This window comes from Triticum aestivum, chromosome 7D, assembly GCF_018294505.1.
Source record: "Triticum aestivum cultivar Chinese Spring chromosome 7D, IWGSC CS RefSeq v2.1, whole genome shotgun sequence".
NCBI classification, from domain to species: domain Eukaryota; kingdom Viridiplantae; phylum Streptophyta; class Magnoliopsida; order Poales; family Poaceae; genus Triticum; species Triticum aestivum.
In genome coordinates, this window is record NC_057814.1 from 247,771,894 (window position 1) to 247,793,347 (window position 21,454).

Consider the following 21,454-nt stretch of genomic DNA (forward strand, 5'->3'; position numbering starts at 1 on the left):
AGAAGGTTTATCCTTCGTTGACCGTGAGAGCTTATAATGGGCTAAGTTGGGACACCCCTGCAGGGTATTATCTTTCGAAAGCCGTGCCCGCGGTTATGTGGCAGATGGGAATTTGTTAATATCCGGTTGTAGAGAACCTGACACTCGACTTAATTAAAACGCATCAACCGCGTGTGGAGCCATGATGGTCTCTTTTCGGCGGAGTCCGGGAAGTGAACACGGCTTTTGGGTTATGTTTGACGTAAGTAGGAGTTCAGGATCACTTCTTGATCATTACTAGTTGACGACCGTTCCGTTGCTTCTCTTCTCGCTCTCATTTGCGTATGTTAGCCACCATATATGCTAGTGCTTGCTGCAGCTCCACCTCATTAATCCGTTTCCTTCCTATAAGCTTAAATAGTCTTGATCTCGCGGGTGTGAGATTGCTGAGTCCTCGTGACTCACAGATACTGCAGTTGCAGGTGCCGGCGATGCCAGTACAGGTGACGCAACCGAGCTCAAGTGGGAGCTCGATGAAGATCTTGTTCGTTGTGTTGTTTCTTATCATGTTGATCAGTAGTGGAGCCCAGTTGGGACGATCGGGGATCTAGCAGTTGGGTTGTCTTCTTTTATTTTGGTTCCGTAGTCGGACCTATGTGTGTACCTTGAATGATGTATGAATTCATTTATGTATTGTGTGAAGTGGCGATTGTAAGCCAACTCTTTATCCCATTCTTGTTCATTACATGGGATTGTGTGAAGATGACCCTTCTTGCGACAAAACCACAATGCGGTTATGCCTCTAAGTCGTGCCTCGACACGTGGGAGATATAGCCGCATCGTGGGTGTTACAAGTTGGTATCAGAGCCATCCCCGACTTAGGAGCCCCCTGCTTGATCGAATCGCTGACGTTGTTGAGTCTAGAACAAAAAAATGTTTTAAGTCTTAGGATTATATATATCGGAGATTAGGATTCTTTTTACTCCTCAGTTCCTTCGTCGCTCTGGTGAGGCCTCCTGACGTAGAAGTTTTGACTCTTCTCTCCTCAAATTTCACTAAAAAAATTTAGGATCACGCGGGTATGTTAGAATCGTTCCGATGGTTTTGTGACGAGAACATTGTTCTTGGTGCCTCCTGACATTTAGGGGTTGTGGCAGTGTCCCGGGGAGTTGAGCTCCGAGGTGTTGTCGTCACAATTTTATCGTTGCAGTTCTGGAATACCTGAGTTTCGCCGACATCGAAAATCTCTTTTATGCAGTTGTTGGTGAGATCATCTCGACGCCACCCAGTACTGGGGCAGGAGTTCGGGAGTATTGCCATTACTCATATAACGGATGCTTTTCGAAGGTTGAGGTACACGATTTCCGAAGGTTTCTTGGTTATGTGTTGACGGATGGATACCACTGGATCTAGGGATTGCTAGTTTTAGTGATATATTTTGTGTCCCCTGTATCCCCAACACCAGATTGCATAACCAGAAAGTTTCGGGAGTTTATAAGTGGGAATTCAAGTAGCTCCTAGGATATCTTTCCGGCAGATGCATGATATGAGATTGGGGTTCGACGTCTAGTGGTCCGCCTTTCCACGGTTGGTTTTACAGTGGTCTCGTAGTGTCTTAAAGAGTCCTTGGCTATGCCGACTCGGGGACGCTTCGTATGTCATGTGCACTGCCTTGTACATGATGGTGCTGTACAATCGAGCCCGTGTGGGCCCCACCACAAAAACTTCGGACGAAATCTCTATCATATGTTTGTTCCGGCTTATTCTGCAAGCCAATCCTTTGTTTTGTTTTGTTTTGTTTTGTGGTATTCGAGTTGCTTCGAGTTCAAGTGTCGATTCCATACCTTCCTAAGCGGTGTTCTCATATTTCTATGTGGATGCTAATCCTTCTTCATCTTCAAGGTTGTCTTTTCAATTCTTTCCAATCGGCGTGCTTCTCTTCAAGTGGATCCAATCATTCCAACATTTGCAAGATCAATTCTAAGTTTTCTCAACGTTGTTTGTTTCATCTTCCCCAAGTTGCCTTTGTTTTCCCACCCTCCCACCCTTTTTCTTGAAACACTCAGATTTCTTAATCAAGTATCCATCTTATAGATGGGAAGTCTCTCCATTCTTTTCCATCAATGTTCTTATCCGGTGATTCTTAGGAAGATACTAACGGAGCCTTAACTTCATCATTGTTCGTTCTCTTTCTTCTCTAGTGGATTAAATTCAAGCTTTAGCGATCATATCTTTTTCCTCGTTTCAAATGCTTTCTCATGCCGGTGCACCTCTCAATCATTCACCTCTCACTATTTTCATTGGTTCCGGAGTGTACAAGATATCTCAGAAGATTCATGTTTTCATTCCTAATCCGTTCAAGCTATTTCGAGGTCTTACCTTTTTCAAGCCATTTAATTCAACCGGCAAAATCTTTCTTTTAAATCGTTCAACCGGTGCTATCTCCTTTTCAAGTAATCATTTGAATGGTGTTTCTTTTGAGTGGGACCTAACCCACAGGTTTTTTCCCCAGGATCTTACCTAACTCTTCTAATTCTTTCCGGAGGTATTCTCAAATTCATTGCAAAGTTTGACGTAAGAATGAATTTTCATCAGTCATATGTCTTTCTCCAAGATCTTTCAAATTATTTTCATTGTTGATTCAACCTTTCTATTCTTCATGGTTCCGGAGTGCCTCAATAGTTCATGGTGGTGTTTCTCATCATCATTCTCAACATTTGAAGACCGAAGAAGAGTTTCCCTTAAACCTTGTCCATTCTCTTGAGGATTCATGGTTCTAGCTTATGCCATCCTCTCATAATTGTTTTCGATTGTGAGAATTCTTTTCTTACCCATCCGGAGCATTTCAGAGTTGTTTTCATTTCTTGATCATCCAAAGGCCATCATTTCAGAAGATTTCTTCGTTCTAAGTTTTCAGCTTCGTTCTCCAATTATTCTAAATTGATGTCTCTTCGTTCATCTCCATATTCTCCCGGTGCATCGTTCAAGTATCCTCTAGTCAGCTCGTGATCTATTCGTTCTCATGTATCTAATTTCCCTCGAGTATTTTCGCGCGTTCTTTAATTCTTACGGTGTTTTGTCCTCTTTTCTTCAATTGTTTTCAATTCTCGCGGTGGTTCGTTCAAGATTTTCTCTTCCTTCGTTATCATATCAATTTATTCGTTGTTTCAATCCTACCGGTGGTTCGATGAAGACCTTCACAAGTTTGTGCAATATCTATCTTAATCTTGTCTAAGAGAATAAGTAGTATGCCAAATCCATTGCTTGTCATCAATTTAATTGGTGAATGATACGCATAACATAATTCTTATTCTTGTTTCCTCCAAGTGATTAATTCCTTCTTCCGGAGTTCGTTCATGATATCAAATTCTCGGTTCCAAGTTGTTCATCTTTTCTTTCCGGAGCTCCAAGTTATTTCAATTATATCATTTCAAACCTTCATCTAATCATTGCAAGGCTTCACCTTGTGTTGTCAACTTCTCTTTCTTTTTATCATCCTTTTATTACCGGAGTTCTTCATGGAGGCTCTACATGGTGGTTCATCAAAGATTCTTTTTATTCTTCAATTGTTCTTCAAGATTTCTCTTGAAGTTAAGATCCGTCGAGCTATACTCTTAAATAAACTTGGTGCTCAACACATGTTTTGTGTTGAGGAGTTCAAGCATTCTTCATCTTGCATTCCGAAGTGCAATTCTCTCTACCTTATCTTTTGGGATGGTGTTATGTCATTTTTGACAATTTCCATCATGTTTCATGATTCACAAGTTGTCAGGAATGAGATAATTAAATCCATCATTTTCTCTTCGTTCAAGAGATCTTTTCGTCCAATCAATCTTTTTGTTGGAGTTGTATTGGGTTATATTTCACCTATAGCCTTCCCTAAGGAATGTAGCTATTTGTGGTGTTTATCAATGATGCAAGTTTTCTCCTATCCTCTTGGTGAAGAAGTTTTCATCTCCTTGTTGATCCCAATTCAATCAATCATTGTTTCCGTTAGTGGCAGTTTGTCACCTCATAATGTTGGGATGTTCCCATAAGCCCACTACAAGCTTATTCTTTTCGTTGTTGGTTTTCCAACAACTCTGCTCAACCCTTCTTCGTAAGGATGTTCTCAAATTCATTTGTAGTAGAAGATGTTCTTCTTCTTCGTTCTTTTCACTCCATTATTCTTTCCGGAGGCTTTCTGATATTGCTCTCTTCGAACCATCATCTTTTCATATCAAGATCATGTTTTTTTCATTTCTGGCCAATTAACAGGAGTATCGTGTCCTCCATTCAAGTTCTCTCATCTTAACAAATTTTGCCTCCCTTCCCAACCGGAGTGATATCTGAAATCTTTATGACCCATTGTGCCATTCTTTCAATAGTTCCGGAGACAGTGTGTTGTTAATTTCATCGAGTATCCTCTCATCTTGTCAAGATCATGTTAAATTCCTTCCATTTACAGTCGGAGTGCTGCCCAAATTATATCGTTCTTATTCCTTCCCTATCTTGTTTTAACCGGAGTGGTTTAAATATCTATCATGTCACTTAACCTCAAGGTTCTCATGGTGTTCCTTGTTTCCGTTTACTACGGAGTGCTCTCAATTCGCTTATCTCCGTTGTGTCATTTCTTTCGATTTGTTCAACCCCGCAAGGTTCTTTGGTTCCACTCATTTGTCAAAGAAGCAACTAGTTTTACCTCTTCTTTTCCTCTCCCGTTTCTCTCAGGTGCCATCCTAGATCTTGGGACGAGATCCTCTTGTAGTGGTGGAGTGTTGTAACGCCCCGAGACCGACGCTTCAGAAGACTTCCATATTTCGTGATCGTTTTGTGTTTCATTTGTGCTTGCTCTTTTATTTTTGCATTGCATCATGTCATCATGCCGTCATGTCATTATTTTTTTTAAAACTCAACCAAGTAAAATTGCATGGATCTTCGATCCATTTAAATCGAGGGAAATGCACATGGTGATTTCTCTTTGTAACATATATCCTCCCAATATTATTAGGGAGCTATATTAAAATATTCCATTAACTTTGGAATTAATCATAACACACTTGCAATTTAATTCTCATGCCTTTTTGCTTCATGTTTGTTCTCCAAACTTTCTCCATAATTATTATCTCATTTATCAAGGCTCTTCCTAAATGTTCAACATTTTTGGACACTTCTAAAACCTTGTTCTAGTTCAAACCATTTGAATTAAATTCAAAGAGTTTGAATTTAAACTTCAATCATGCCCACCTCTATTTTTCCTGGATCAAGCTCATTTTTATGGGTCTGCAAAATTAACCACCCGCGCAAATTCTATCCCTAACACTTCCTTTCTTCCCCTTTTTTTCTTTCATATTTTCTGTTTTGGGAAATAAAAGAAGAAGAGTGAGGGAGAGAGAGCATAGCCCAGCAGGCCACTCAGGCCCAGCAGCAACCAGCCACCAGAAGCCCATCCGGCTCCCCTATTTTAACCCTAGCTCTCTCACCGATCCCCCACTCCCCCTCGTCCATCCTCCAGCGCCGCCAGTGCCCGATCCCCTCGCTCTCTCCTCGATCCCCTCCTCCCACCTCGCTCTAGACACCGTAGAACCAGGCTGCCGCCCGCTCTCTGGTCCACCATCGTCGTCGGAGCCGAGCCCCAAGCGCCGCACCTCGCCTGCGATTTCTCCGCGCCGTCGACCTCCATCGCGCCCCGCCTCGCGGCCTCGGCCTCGCCAAGCTCGTCTGTCTCCGCCGCCCTTGTCAGTTCCCAGCCGGACCCCTCCAGCAGGGCCCCGTCCCCACCTCCGGCGCGCCAAGCCCGTCGCCTCCCTGCCATGGCCGCGTGTCGCCCCTCTCCTTCGAGCGCCGCCCGACCTCCCCGTCCTCTGCGCCGCCTTCCTTCCCTTCCTCTGTCGCCGTGTCATCGTTCTGGCCGTCGAGCCATCTCCTCCGTCCATCCCCATCGCCCCGCTGCCGCGCCATCTTCTTCACCTCCGTGCTTGCTTGCTGCAGCTGCCACGCCCTGCCTTCTCTTCATTTACCCACTGCTTCTCTCCCTCCCAACCTCTCTAATCTCTCTCGCCTCTCCCTTCTCTAGCATGAACCCGACGCCATGGGTGCTCGCGTCCCTGATCTTGCAACGCCACCGCCTGGAGCTTCTCAGCCGGAGGCCTTCACCTCGTCTGCGTCGCCGGCGTCCATCCCCGCCTGAACCTCGCGACCTCTCTGAACCCTCTGACCGCTGAATCGTCTCTACTTCGAACACGCCTCTGTCAGCAATCACAAGAGGTCGTCGTTGCCCCGGAGCTCTACTGTTGCCGTCCCCGACCTGCCTCGGTCCACCGGGAATCCATTCTCGTCCTCCTCCGAGTCGGAAATGGCAAGCACCGACCGGATCTGCTCGTCCTCGCCGTCCCTTGCACTCGCCAAGTCCCGCCGTTGACAGCGCTACCCCGAGACGCCCTGCCTCCTTCTGTCGGGAGAAGACAGAGGAATCCACCGCCGCCGCGTTGACCGCCAAGTCCCACGCCGCCCTGCCTGCTCCTTCAAGTCCTGCCAGCTACATCGCCTCGCCAAGTCCGCCGCCGTCGCCCAAGGCCCTCGGCTTCGCCGCCTCGCCAAGTACCTGCCGCCGCCCCTGCTTCCCCTGCTTTGAGCGAGACGGGACGACGCGCCCCTGCTCCTCGCGTTGACCGCGCCTCAGCGCCTGGGCCAGCATCCTCCAGCCCCAAGCGCCCACTTCGTCAGCCCGAGTGGCCAGGCCTGCAGCCAGCTCCACCCACGGGCCAAGGCCCATGGTGAGCCTCCAGCGCCCCTGCTCCTATGGGCCCAGCCAGTTTCGGCCCGTAGATGTTTTTTTCCAGTTCTGCGAATTTAGCATTATCCCAGGATTTACCAGTTTTGCAGAAAACCCCTCATGTTCATGCATATAATAACTTCACAACCATGCATCAGATTAAAATGACCTATACATGTAAGATGCTCAGAATTTCTTCTAGTTTCATAATTATGCTACTTGCATCCATGTTTGAAATGTTTAAAATGCTATTTGATTGAATTTGCTCAAATAACGTGCTAAAATGCTTTAATTCATAACTAAATAACCGTAGCTCGGATTTTAATAAACTTTATATGTAAATGGGGTAGAGAAATGCATAGATTAACTCGGTGCACTTTATTTTCCTGTTTAACAACAATAAAATATGGTTTTAGGCAGAACAGTACAAAATCTAAATAATTGATGTGGGGATTTTCCGGAATTGTTGTTTATTGTTTCCGGCCTCTTTTAACTTGCTTAAATAGTTAGTTTACTTATGCTTCACCCCTTGCCATGTTTAATAACATTTAATATTGTTGGGTACATAAACAAGAGCGAACAAAATAACTTGAATGTGGTGTTTCATCAATATGCAACTCGTTGCTTATTGAGCTCCACTTAATTTGTAGTATTGTTTGTTGCACTTTGCCATGCCATGCATATTTAAACCGGACATGCATCATACTTGTTTGTGCATCATGCCATGTGTATGTGGTGGTTGTTTACTATGTTGTTTGTTTCTTTCTGGGTTCCTTCTCTCGTTAGCTTCGGTTTCGTTCCGGAGTTGTGAGGATTCGTTCGACTACGTCCGTTTGTCTTCGTCATGGACTCGTTCTTCTTCCTTGCGGGATCTCAGGCAAGATGAGCATACCCTCGAATCACTTCTATCTTTGCTTGCTAGTTGTTCGCTCTATCGCTATGTTGCGCTACCTACCACTTGTTATATCATGCCTCCCTTATTGCCATGATAGCCTCTAACCTTTTCACCCTTCCTAGCAAACCATTGCTTGGCTATGTTACTGCTTTTGCTCAGCCCCTCTTATAGTGTTGCTAGTTGCAGGTGAAGTTGAAGATTGCTCCTTGTTGGAACATAATTATGTTGGCATATCACAATATCTCTTATTTAATTAATGCATCTATATACTTGGTAAAGGGTGGAAGGCTCGGCCTTATGCCTGGTGTTTTGTTCCACTCTTGCCGCCCTAGTTTTCGTCATACCGGTGTTATGTTCCTTGATTTTGCGTTCCTTACGCGGTTGGGTGATTTATGGGACCCCCTTGACAGTTCGCCTTGAATAAAACTCCTCCAGCAAGGCCCAACCTTGGTTTTAACATTTGCCACCTAAGCCTTTTTCCCTTGGGTTCTGTAGACTCAAGGGTCATCTTTATTTTAACCCCCCGGGCCAGTGCTCCTTCAAGTGCTGGTCCAAACGAGCGATGTCTGGCGCCCCCTGGGCAACCAGGGTCTATGCCAACCCGACGTCTTGCTCATCCGGTGTGCCCTAAGAATGAGATATGTGCAGCTCCTATCGGGATTTGTCGGCACATCGGGCGGCTTTGCTGGTCTTGTTTTACCATTGTCGAAATGTCTTGTAAACCGGGATTCCGAGACTGATCGGGTCTTCCCAGGAGAAGGTTTATCCTTCGTTGACCGTGAGAGCTTATAATGGGCTAAGTTGGGACACCCCTGCAGGGTATTATCTTTCGAAAGCCGTGCCCGCGGTTATGTGGCAGATGGGAATTTGTTAATATCCGGTTGTAGAGAACTTGACACTCGACTTAATTAAAACGCATCAACCGCGTGTGTAGCCGTGATGGTCTCTTTTCGGCGGAGTCCGGGAAGTGAACACGGCTTTTGGGTTATGTTTGACGTAAGTAGGAGTTCAGGATCACTTCTTGATCATTACTAGTTGACGACCGTTCCGTTGCTTCTCTTCTCGCTCTCATTTGCGTATGTTAGCCACCATATATGCTAGTGCTTGCTGCAGCTCCACCTCATTAACCCTTTCCTTCCTATAAGCTTAAATAGTCTTGATCTCGCGGGTGTGAGATTGCTGAGTCCTCGTGACTCACAGATACTGCCAAACAGTTGCAGGTGCCGGCGATGCCAGTACAGGTGACGCAACCGAGCTCAAGTGGGAGCTCGATGAAGATCTTGTTCGTTGTGTTGTTTCTTATCATGTTGATCAGTAGTGGAGCCCAGTTGGGACGATCGGGGATCTAGCAGTTGGGTTGTCTTCTTTTATTTTGGTTCCGTAGTCGGACCTATGTGTGTACCTTGAATGATGTATGAATTCATTTATGTATTGTGTGAAGTGGCAATTGTAAGCCAACTCTTTATCCCATTCTTGTTCATTACATGGGATTGTGTGAAGATGACCCTTCTTGCGACAAAACCACAATGCAGTTATCCCTCTAAGTCGTGCCTCGACACGTGGGAGATATAGCCGCATCGTGGGTGTTACAAGTTGGTATCAGAGCCATCCCCGACTTAGGAGCCCCCTGCTTGATCGAATCGCTGACGTTGTTGAGTCTAGAACAAAAAAATGTTTTAAGTCTTAGGATTATATATATCGGGGATTAGGATTCTTTTTACTCCTCAGTCCCTTCGTCGCTCTGGTGAGGCCTCCTGACGTAGAAGTTTTGACTCTTCTCTCCTCAAATTTCACTAAAAAATTTTAGGATCACGCGGGTATGTTGGAATCGTTCCGATGGTTTTGTGACGAGAACATTGTTCTTGGTGCCTCCTGACATTTAGGGGTTGTGGCAGTGTCCCGGGGAGTTGAGCTCCGAGGTGTTGTCGTCACAATTTTATCGTTGCAGTTCTGGAATACCTGAGTTTCGCCGACATCGAAAATCTCTTTTATGCAGTTTTTGGTGAGATCACCTCGACGCCACCCAGTACTGGGGCAGGAGTTCGGGAGTATTGCCATAACTCGTATAACGGATGCTTTTCGAAGGTTGAGGTAAACGATTTCCGAAGGTTTCTTGGTTATGTGTTGACGGATGGATACAGCTGGATCTAGGGATTGTTAGTTTGGGTGATATATTTTGTGTCCCTGTATCCCCAACACCTGATTGCATAACCAGAAAGTTTCGGGAGTTTATAAGTGGGAATTCAAGTAGCTCCTAGGATATCTTTCCGACAGATGCATGATATGAGATTGGGGTTCGACGTCTAGTGGTCCGCCTTTCCACGGTTGGTTTTACAGTGGTCTCGTAGTGTCTTAAAGAGTCCTTGGCTATGCCGACTCGGGGACGCTTCGTATGTCATGTGCACTGCCTTGTACATGATGGTGCTGTACAATCGAGCCCGTGTGGGCCCCACCACAAAAACTTCGGACGAAATCTCTATCATATGTTTGTTCCGGCTTATTCTGCAAGCCAATCCTTTTGTTTTTGTGGTATTCGAGTTGCTTCGAGTTCAAGTGTCGATTCCATACCTTCCTAAGCGGTGTTCTCATATTTCTATGTGGATGCTAATCCTTCTTCATCTTCAAGGTTGTCTTTTCAATTCTTTCCAATCGGCGTGCTTCTCTTCAAGTGGATCCAATCATTCCAACATTTGCAAGATCAATTCTAAGTTTTCTCAACGTTGTTTGTTTCATCTGCCCCAAGTTGCCTTTGTTTTCCCACCCTCCCACCCTTTTTCTTGAAACACTCAGATTTCTTAATCAAGTATCCATCTTATAGATGGGAAGTCTCTCCATTCTTTTCCATCAATGTTCTTATCCGGTGATTCTTAGGAAGATACTAACGGAGCCTTAACTTCATCATTGTTCGTTCTCTTTCTTCTCTAGTGGATTAAATTCAAGCTTTAGCGATCATATCTTTTTCCTCGTTTCAAATGCTTTCTCATGCCGGTGCACCTCTCAATCATTCACCTCTCACTATTTTCATTGGTTCCGGAGTGTACAAGATATCTCAGAAGATTCATGTTTTCATTCCTAATCCGTTCAAGCTATTTCGAGGTCTTACCTTTTTCAAGCCATTTAATTCAACCGGCAAAATCTTTCTTTTAAATCGTTCAACCGGTGCTATCTCCTTTTCAAGTAATCATTTGAATGGTGTTTCTTTTGAGTGGGACCTAACCCACAGGTTTTTTTCCCAGGATCTTACCTAACTCTTCTAATTCTTTCCGGAGGTATTCTCAAATTCATTGCAAAGTTTGACGTAAGAATGAATTTTCATCAGTCATATGTCTTTCTCCAAGATCTTTCAAATTATTTTCATTGTTGATTCAACCTTTCTATTCTTCATGGTTCCGGAGTGCCTCAATAATTCATGGTGGTGTTTCTCATCATCATTCTCAACATTTGAAGACCGAAGAAGAGTTTCCCTTAAACCTTGTCCATTCTCTTGAGGATTCATGGTTCTAGCTTATGCCATCCTCTCATAATTGTTTTCGATTGTGAGAATTCTTTTCTTACCCATCCGGAGCATTTCAGAGTTGTTTTCATTTCTTGATCATCCAAAGGCCATCATTTCAGAAGATTTCTTCGTTCTAAGTTTTCAGCTTCGTTCTCCAATTATTCTAAATTGATGTCTCTTCGTTCATCTCCATATTCTCCCGGTGCATCGTTCAAGTATCCTCTAGTCAGCTCGTGATCTATTCATTCTCATGTATCTAATTTCCCTCGAGTATTTTCGCGCGTTCTTTAATTCTTACGGTGTTTCGTCCTCTTTTCTTCAATTGTTTTCAATTCTCGCGGTGGTTCGTTCAAGATTTTCTCTTCCTTCGTTATCATATCAATTTATTCGTTGTTTCAATCCTACCGGTGGTTCGATGAAGACCTTCACAAGTTTGCGCAATATCTATCTTAATCTTGTCTAAGAGAATAAGTAGTATGCCAAATCCATTGCTTGTCATCAATTTAATTGGTGAAGGATATGCATAACATAATTCTTATTCTTGTTTCCTCCAAGTGATTAATTCCTTCTTCCGGAGTTCGTTCATGATATCAAATTCTCGGTTCCAAGTTGTTCATCTTTTCTTTCCGGAGCTCCAAGTTATTTCAATTATATCATTTCAAACCTTCATCTAATCATTGCAAGGCTTCACCTTGTGTTGTCAACTTCTCTTTCTTTTTATCATCCTTTTATTACCGGAGTTCTTCATGGAGGCTCTACATGGTGGTTCATCAAAGATTCTTTTTATTCTTCAATTGTTCTTCAAGATTTCTCTTGAAGTTAAGATCCGTCGAGCTATACTCTTAAATAAACTTGGTGCTCAACACATGTTTTGTGTTGAGGAGTTCAAGCATTCTTCATCTTGCATTCCGAAGTGCAATTCTCTCTACCTTCTCTTTGGGATGGTGTTATGTCATTTTTGACAATTTCCTTCATGTTTCATGATTCACAAGTTGTCAGGAATGAGATAATTAAATCCATCATTTTCTCTTCGTTCAAGAGATCTTTTCGTCCAATCAATCTTTTTGTTGGAGTTGTATTGGGTTATATTTCACCTATAGCCTTCCCTAAGGAATGTAGCTATTTGTGGTGTTTATCAATGATGCAAGTTTTCTCCTATCCTCTTGGTGAAGAAGTTTTCATCTCCTTGTTGATCCCAATTCAATCAATCATTGTTTCCGTTAGTGGCAGTTTGTCACCTCATAATGTTGGGATGTTCCCATAAGCCCACTACAAGCTTATTCTTTTCGTTGTTGGTTTTCCAACAACTCTGCTCAACCCTTCTTCGTCAGGATGTTCTCAAATTCATTTGTAGTAGAAGATGTTCTTCTTCTTCGTTCTTTTCACTCCACTATTCTTTCCGGAGGCTTTCTGATATTGCTCTCTTCGAACCATCATCTTTTCATATCAAGATCATGTTTTTTTTCATTTCTGGCCAATTAACAGGAGTATCGTGTCCTCCATTCAAGTTCTCTCATCTTAACAAATTTTGCCTCCCTTCCCAACCGGAGTGATGTCTGAAATCTTTATGACCCATTGTGCCATTCTTTCAATAGTTCCGGAGACAGTGTGTTGTTAATTTCATCGAGTATCCTCTCATCTTGTCAAGATCATGTTAAATTCCTTCCATTTACAGTCGGAGTGCTGCCCAAATTATATCGTTCTTATTCCTTCCCTATCTTGTTTTAACCGGAGTGGTTTAAATATCTATCATGTCACTTAACCTCAAGGTTCTCATGGTGTTCCTTGTTTCCGTTTACTACGGAGTGCTCTCAATTCGCTTATCTCCGTTGTGTCATTTCTTTCGATTTGTTCAACCCCGCAAGGTTCTTTGGTTCCACTCATTTGTCAAAGAAGCAACTAGTTTTACCTCTTCTTTTCCTCTCCCGTTTCTCTCAGGTGCCATCCTAGATCTTGGGACGAGATCCTCTTGTAGTGGTGGAGTGTTGTAACGCCCCGAGACCGACGCTTCAGAAGACTTCCATATTTCGTGATCGTTGTGTGTTTCATTTGTGCTTGCTCTTTTATTTTTGCATTGCATCATGTCATCATGCCGTCATGTCATTATTTTTTTTTAAAAACTCAACCAAGTAAAATTGCATGGATCTTCGATCCATTTAAATCGAGGGAAATGCACATGGTGATTTCTCTTTGTAACATATATCCTCCCAATATTATTAGGGAGCTATATTAAAATATTCCATTAACTTTGGAATTAATCATAACACACTTGCAATTTAATTCTCATGCCTTTTTGCTTCATGTTTGTTCTCCAAACTTTCTCCATAATTATTATCTCATTTATCAAGGCTCTTCCTAAATGTTCAACATTTTTGGACACTTCTAAAACCTTGTTCTAGTTCAAACCATTTGAATTAAATTCAAAGAGTTTGAATTTAAACTTCAATCATGCCCACCTCTATTTTTCCTGGATCAAGCTCATTTTTATGGGTCTGCAAAATTAACCACCCGCGCAAATTCTATCCCTAACACTTCCTTTCTTCCCCTTTTTTTCTTTCATATTTTCTGTTTGGGAAATAAAAGAAGAAGAGTGAGGGAGAGAGAGCATAGCCCAGCAGGCCACTCAGGCCCAGCAGCAACCAGCCACTAGAAGCCCATCCGGCTCCCCTATTTTAACCCTAGCTCTCTCACCGATCCCCCACTCCCCCTCGTCCATCCTCCAGCGCCGCCAGTGCCCGATCCCCTCGCTCTCTCCTCGATCCCCTCCTCCCACCTCGCTCTAGACACCGTAGAACCAGGCTGCCGCCCGCTCTCTGGTCCACCATCGTCGTCGGAGCCGAGCCCCAAGCGCCGCACCTCGCCTGCGATTTCTCCGCGCCGTCAACCTCCATCGCGCCCCGCCTCGCGGCCTCGGCCTCGCCAAGCTCGTCTGTCTCCGCCGCGCTTGTCAGTTCCCAGCCGGACCCCTCCAGCAGGGCCCCGTCCCCACCTCCGGCGCGCCAAGCCCGTCGCCTCCCTGCCATGGCCGCGTGTCGCCCCTCTCCTTCGAGCGCCGCCCGGCCTCCCCGTCCTCTGCGCCGCCTTCCTTCCCTTCCTCTGTCGCCGTGTCGTCGTTCTGGCCGTCGAGCCATCTCCTCCGTCCATCCCCATCGCCCCGCTGCCGCGCCATCTTCTTCACCTCCGTGCTTGCTTGCTGCAGCTGCCACGCCCTACCTTCTCTTCATTTACCCACTGCTTCTCTCCCTCCCAACCTCTCTAATCTCTCTCGCCTCTCCCTTCTCTAGCATGAACCCGACGCCATGGGTGCTCGCGTCCCTGATCTTGCAGCGCCACCGCCTGGAGCTTCTCAGCCGGAGGCCTTCACCTCGTCTGCGTCGCCGGCGTCCATCCCCGCCTGAACCTCGCGACCTCTCTGAACCCTCTGACCGCTGAATCGTCTCTACTTCGAACACGCCTCTGTCAGCAATCACAAGAGGTCGTCGTTGCCCCGGAGCTCTACTGTTGCCGTCCCCGACCTGCCTCGGTCCACCGGGAATCCATTCCCGTCCTCCTCCGCGTCGGAAATGGCAAGCACCGACCGGATCTGCTCGTCCTCGCCGTCCCTTGCACTCGCCAAGTCCCGCCGTTGACAGCGCTACCCCGAGACGCACTGCCTCCTTCTGTCGGGAGAAGACAGAGGAATCCACCGCTGCCGCGTTGACCGCCAAGTCCCACGCCGCCCTGCCTGCTCCTTCAAGTCCTGCCAGCTACATCGCCTCGCCAAGTCCGCCGCCGTCGCCCAAGGCCCTCGGCTTCGCCGCCTCGCCAAGTCCCTGCCGCCGCCCCTGCTTCCCCTGCTTTGAGCGAGACGGAACGACGCGCCCCTGCTCCTCGCGTTGACCGCGCCTCAGCGCCTGGGCCAGCATCCTCCAGCCCCAAGCGCCCACTTCGTCAGCCCGAGTGGCCAGGCCTGCAGCCAGCTCCACCCACGGGCCAAGGCCCATGGTGAGCCTCCAGCGCCCCTGCTCCTATGGGCCCAGCCAGTTTCGGCCCGTAGATGTTTTTTTCCAGTTCTGCGAATTTAGCATTATCCCAGGATTTACCAGTTTTGCAGAAAACCCCTCATGTTCATGCATATAATAACTTCACAACCATGCATCAGATTAAAATGACCTATACATGTAAGATGCTCAGAATTTCTTCTAGTTTCATAATTATGCTACTTGCATCCATGTTTGAAATGTTTAAAATGCTATTTGATTGAATTTGCTCAAATAACGTGCTAAAATGCTTTAATTCATAACTAAATAACCGTAGCTCGGATTTTAATAAACTTTACATGTAAATGGGGTAGAGAAATGCATAGATTAACTCGGTGCACTTTATTTTCCTGTTTAACAACAATAAAATATGGTTTTAGGCAGAACAGTACCAAATCTAAATAATTGATGTGGGGATTTTCCGGAATTGTTGTTTATTGTTTCCGGCCTCTTTTAACTTGCTTAAATAGTTAGTTTACTTATGCTTCACCCCTTGCCATGTTTAATAACATTTAATATTGTTGGGTACATAAAAAAGAGCGAACAAAATAACTTGAAAGTGGTGTTTCATCAATATGCAACTCGTTGCTTATTGAGCTCCACTTAATTTGTAGTATTGTTTGTTGCACTTTGCCATGCCATGCATATTTAAACCGGACATGCATCATACTTGTTTGTGCATCATGCCATGTGTATGTGGTGGTTGTTTACTATGTTGTTTGTTTCTTTCTGGGTTGCTTCTCTCGTTAGCTTCGGTTTCGTTCCGGAGTTGTGAGGATTCGTTCGACTACGTCCGTTTGTCTTCTTCATGGACTCGTTCTTCTTCCTTGCGGGATCTCAGGCAAGATGACCATACCCTCGAATCACTTCTATCTTTGCTTGCTAGTTGTTCGCTCTATCGCTATGTTGCGCTACCTACCACTTGTTATATCATGCCTCCCATATTGCCATGAAGCCTCTAACCTTTTCACCCTTCCTAGCAAACCATTGTTTGGCTATGTTACCTGCTTTTGCTCAGCCCCTCTTATAGCGTTGCTAGTTGCAGGTGAAGTTGAAGATTGCTCCATGTTGGAACATAATTATGTTGGGATATCACAATATCTCTTATTTAATTAATGCATCTATATACTTGGTAAAGGGTGGAAGGCTCGGCCTTATGCCTGGTGTTTTGTTCCACTCTTGCCGCCCTAGTTTCCGTCATACCGGTGTTATGTTCCTTGATTTTGCGTTCCTTACGCGGTTGGGTGATTTATGGGACCCCCTTGACAGTTCGCCTTGAATAAAACTCCTCCAGCAAGGCCCAACCTTGGTTTTAACCATTTGCCACCTAAGCCTTTTTCCCTTGGGTTCTGTAGACTCAAGGGTCATCTTTATTTTAACCCCCCGGGCCAGTGCTCCTTCAAGTGCTGGTCCAAACCGAGCGATGTCTGGCGCCCCCTGGGCAACCAGGGTCTATGCCAACCCGACGTCTTGCTCATCCGGTGTGCCCTGAGAATGAGATATGTGCAGCTCCTATCGGGATTTGTCGGCACATCGGGCGGCTTTGCTGGTCTTGTTTTACCATTGTCGAAATGTCTTGTAAACCGGGATTCCGAGACTGATCGGGTCTTCCCAGGAGAAGGTTTATCCTTCGTTGACCGTGAGAGCTTATAATGGGCTAAGTTGGGACACCCCTGCAGGGTATTATCTTTCGAAAGCCGTGCCCGCGGTTATGTGGCAGATGGGAATTTGTTAATATCCGGTTGTAGAGAACTTGACACTCGACTTAATTAAAACGCATCAACCGCGTGTGTAGCCGTGATGGTCTCTTTTCGGCGGAGTCCGGGAAGTGAACACGGCTTTTGGGTTATGTTTGACGTAAGTAGGAGTTCAGGATCACTTCTTGATCATTACTAGTTGACGACCGTTCCGTTGCTTCTCTTCTCGCTCTTATTTGCGTATGTTAGCCACCATATATGCTAGTGCTTGCTGCAGCTCCACCTCATTAACCTTTCCTTCCTATAAGCTTAAATAGTCTTGATCTCGCGGGTGTGAGATTGCTGAGTCCTCGTGACTCACAGATACTTCCAAACAGTTGCAGGTGCCGGCGATGCCAGTGCAGGTGACGCAACCGAGCTCAAGTGGGAGCTCGATGAAGATCTTGTTCGTTGTGTTGTTTCTTTCATGTTGATCAGTAGTGGAGCCCAGTTGGGACGATCGGGGATCTAGCAGTTGGGTTGTCTTCTTTTATTTTGGTTCCGTAGTCGGACCTATGTGTGTACTCTTGAATGATGTATGAATTTATTTATGTATTGTGTGAAGTGGCGATTGTAAGCCAACTCTTTATCCCATTCTTGTTCATTACATGGGATTGTGTGAAGATGACCCTTCTTGCGACAAAACCACAATGCGGTTATGCCTCTAAGTCGTGCCTCGACACGTGGGAGATATAGCCGCATCGTGGGTGTTACAAGTTGGTAATCAGAGCCATCCCCGACTTAGGAGCCCCCTGCTTGATCGAATCGCTGACGTTGTTGAGTCTAGAACAAAAATGTTTTGAGTCTTAGGATTATATATATCGGAGAGTAGGATTCTTTTTACTCCTCAGTCCCTTCGTCGCTCTGGTGAGGCCTCCTGACGTAGAAGTTTTGACTCTTCTCTCCTCAAATTTCACTAAAAAAATTTAGGATCACGCGGGTATCTTGGAATCGTTCCGATGGTTTTGTGACGAGAACATTGTTCTTGGTGCCTCCTGACATTTAGGGGTTGTGGCAGTGTCCCGGGGAGTTGAGCTCCGAGGTGTTGTCGTCACAATTTTATCGTTGCAGTTCTGGAATACCTGAGTTTCGCCGACATCGAAAATCTCTTTTATGCAGTTGTTGGTGAGATCACCTCGACGCCACCCAGTACTGGGGCGGGAGTTCGGGAGTATTGCCATAACTCGTATAACGGATGCTTTTCGAAGGTTGAGGTAAACGATTTCCGAAGGTTTCTTGGTTATGTGTTGACGGATGGATACAGCTGGATCTAGGGATTGTTAGTTTGGGTGATATATTTTGTGTCCCCTGTATCCCCAACACCAGATTGCATAACCAGAAAGTTTCGGGAGTTTATAAGTGGGAATTCAAGTAGCTCCTAGGATATCTTTCCGACAGATGCATGATATGAGATTGGGGTTCGACGTCTAGTGGTCCGCCTTTCCACGGTTGGTTTTACAGTGGTCTCATAGTGTCTTAAAGAGTCCTTGGCTATGCCGACTCGGGGACGCTTCGTATGTCATGTGCACTGCCTTGTACATGATGGTGCTGTACAATCGAGCCCGTGTGGGCCCCACCACGAAAACTTCGGACGAAATCTCTATCATATGTTTGTTCCGGCTTATTCTGCAAGCCAATCCTTTGTTTTGTTTTGTTTTGTGGTATTCGAGTTGCTTCGAGTTCAAGTGTCGATTCCATACCTTCCTAAGCGGTGTTCTCATATTTCTATGTGGATGCTAATCCTTCTTCATCTTCAAGGTTGTCTTTTCAATTCTTTCCAATCGGCGTGCTTCTCTTCAAGTGGATCCAATCATTCCAACATTCGCAAGATCAATTCTAAGTTTTCTCAACGTTGTTTGTTTCATCTGCCCCAAGTTTCCTTTGTTTTCCCACCCTCCCACCCTTTTTCTTGAAACACTCAGATTTCTTAATCAAGTATCCATCTTATAGATGGGAAGTCTCTCCATTCTTTTCCATCAACGTTCTTATCCGGTGATTCTTAGGAAGATACTAACGGAGCCTTAACTTCATCATTGTTCGTTCTCTTTCTTCTCTAGTGGATTAAATTCAAGCTTTAGCGATCATATCTTTTTCCTCGTTTCAAATGCTTTCTCATGCCGGTGCACCTCTCAATCATTCACTTCTCACTATTTTCATTGGTTCCGGAGTGTACAAGATATCTCAGAAGATTCATGTTTTCATTCCTAATCCGTTCAAGCTATTTCGAGGTCTTACCTTTTTCAAGCCATTTAATTCAACCGGCAAAATCTTTCTTTTAAATCGTTCAACCGGTGCTATCTCCTTTTCAAGTAATCATTTGAATGGTGTTTCTTTTGAGTGGGACCTAACCCACAGGTTTTTTTCCCAGGATCTTACCTAACTCTTCTAATTCTTTCCGGAGGTATTCTCAAATTCATTGCAATGTTTGACGTAAGAATGAATTTTCATCAGTCATATGTCTTTCTCCAAGATCTTTCAAATTATTTTCATTGTTGATTCAACCTTTCTATTCTTCATGGTTCCGGAGTGCCTCAATAATTCATGGTGGTGTTTCTCATCATCATTCTCAACATTTGAAGACCGAAGAAGAGTTTCCCTTAAACCTTGTCCATTCTCTTGAGGATTCATGGTTCTAGCTTATGCCATCCTCTCATAATTGTTTTCGATTGTGAGAATTCTTTTCTTACCCATCCGGAGCATTTCAGAGTTGTTTTCATTTCTTGATCATCCAAAGGCCATCATTTCAGAAGATTTCTTCGTTCTAAGTTTTCAGCTTCGTTCTCCAATTATTCTAAATTGATGTCTCTTCGTTCATCTCCATATTCTCCCGGTGCATCGTTCAAGTATCCTCTAGTCAGCTCGTGATCTATTCGTTCTCATGTATCTAATTTCCCTCGAGTATTTTCGCGCGTTCTTTAATTCTTACGGTGTTTCGTCCTCTTTTCTTCAATTGTTTTCAATTCTCGCGGTGGTTCGTTCAAGATTTTCTCTTCCTTCGTTATCATATCAATTTATTCGTTGTTTCAATCCTACCGGTGGTTCGATGAAGACCTTCACAAGTTTGCGCAATATCTATCTTAATCTTGTCTAAGAGAATAAGTAGTATGCCAAATCCATTGCTTGTCATCAATTTAATTGGTGAAGGATATGCATAACATAATTCTTATTCTTGTTTCCTCCAAGTGATTAATTCCTTCTTCCGGAGTTCGTTCATGATATCAAATTCTCGGTTCCAAGTTGTTCATCTTTTCTTTCCGGAGCTCCAAGTTATTTCAATTATATCATTTCAAACCTTCATCTAATCATTGCAAGGCTTCACCTTGTGTTGTCAACTTCTCTTTCTTTTTATCATCCTTTTATTACCGGAGTTCTTCATGGAGGCTCTACATGGTGGTTCATCAAAGATTCTTTTTATTCTTCAATTGTTCTTCAAGATTTCTCTTGAAGTTAAGATCCGTCGAGCTATACTCTTAAATAAACTTGGTGCTCAACACATGTTTTGTGTTGAGGAGTTCAAGCATTCTTCATCTTGCATTCCGAAGTGCAATTCTCTCTACCTTATCTTTTGGGATGGTGTTATGTCATTTTTGACAATTTCCTTCATGTTTCATGATTCACAAGTTGTCAGGAATGAGATAATTAAATCCATCATTTTCTCTTCGTTCAAGAGATCTTTTCGTCCAATCAATCTTTTTGTTGGAGTTGTATTGGGTTATATTTCACCTATAGCCTTCCCTAAGGAATGTAGCTATTTGTGGTGTTTATCAATGATGCAAGTTTTCTCCTATCCTCTTGGTGAAGAAGTTTTCATCTCCTTGTTGATCCCAATTCAATCAATCATTGTTTCCGTTAGTGGCAGTTTGTCACCTCATAATGTTGGGATGTTCCCATAAGCCCACTACAAGCTTATTCTTTTCGTTGTTGGTTTTCCAACAACTCTGCTCAACCCTTCTTCGTAAGGATGTTCTCAAATTCATTTGTAGTAGAAGATGTTCTTCTTCTTCGTTCTTTTCACTCCATTATTCTTTCCGGAGGCTTTCAGATATTGCTCTCTTCGAACCATCATCTTTTCATATCAAGATCATGTTTTTTTCATTTCTGGCCAATTAACAGGAGTATCGTGTCCTCCATTCAAGTTCTCTCATCTTAACAAATTTTGCCTCCCTTCCCAACCGGAGTGATGTCTGAAATCTTTATGACCCATTGTGCCATTCTTTCAATAGTTCCGGAGACAGTGTGTTGTTAATTTCATCGAGTATCCTCTCATCTTGTCAAGATCATGTTAAATTCCTTCCATTTACAGTCGGAGTGCTGCCCAAATTATATCGTTCTTATTCCTTCCCTATCTTGTTTTAACCGGAGTGGTTTAAATATCTATCATGTCACTTAACCTCAAGGTTCTCATGGTGTTCCTTGTTTCCGTTTACTACGGAGTGCTCTCAATTCGCTTATCTCTGTTGTGTCATTTCTTTCGATTTGTTCAACCCCGCAAGGTTCTTTGGTTCCACTCATTTGTCAAAGAAGCAATTAGTTTTACCTCTTCTTTTCCTCTCCCGTTTCTCTCAGGTGCCATCC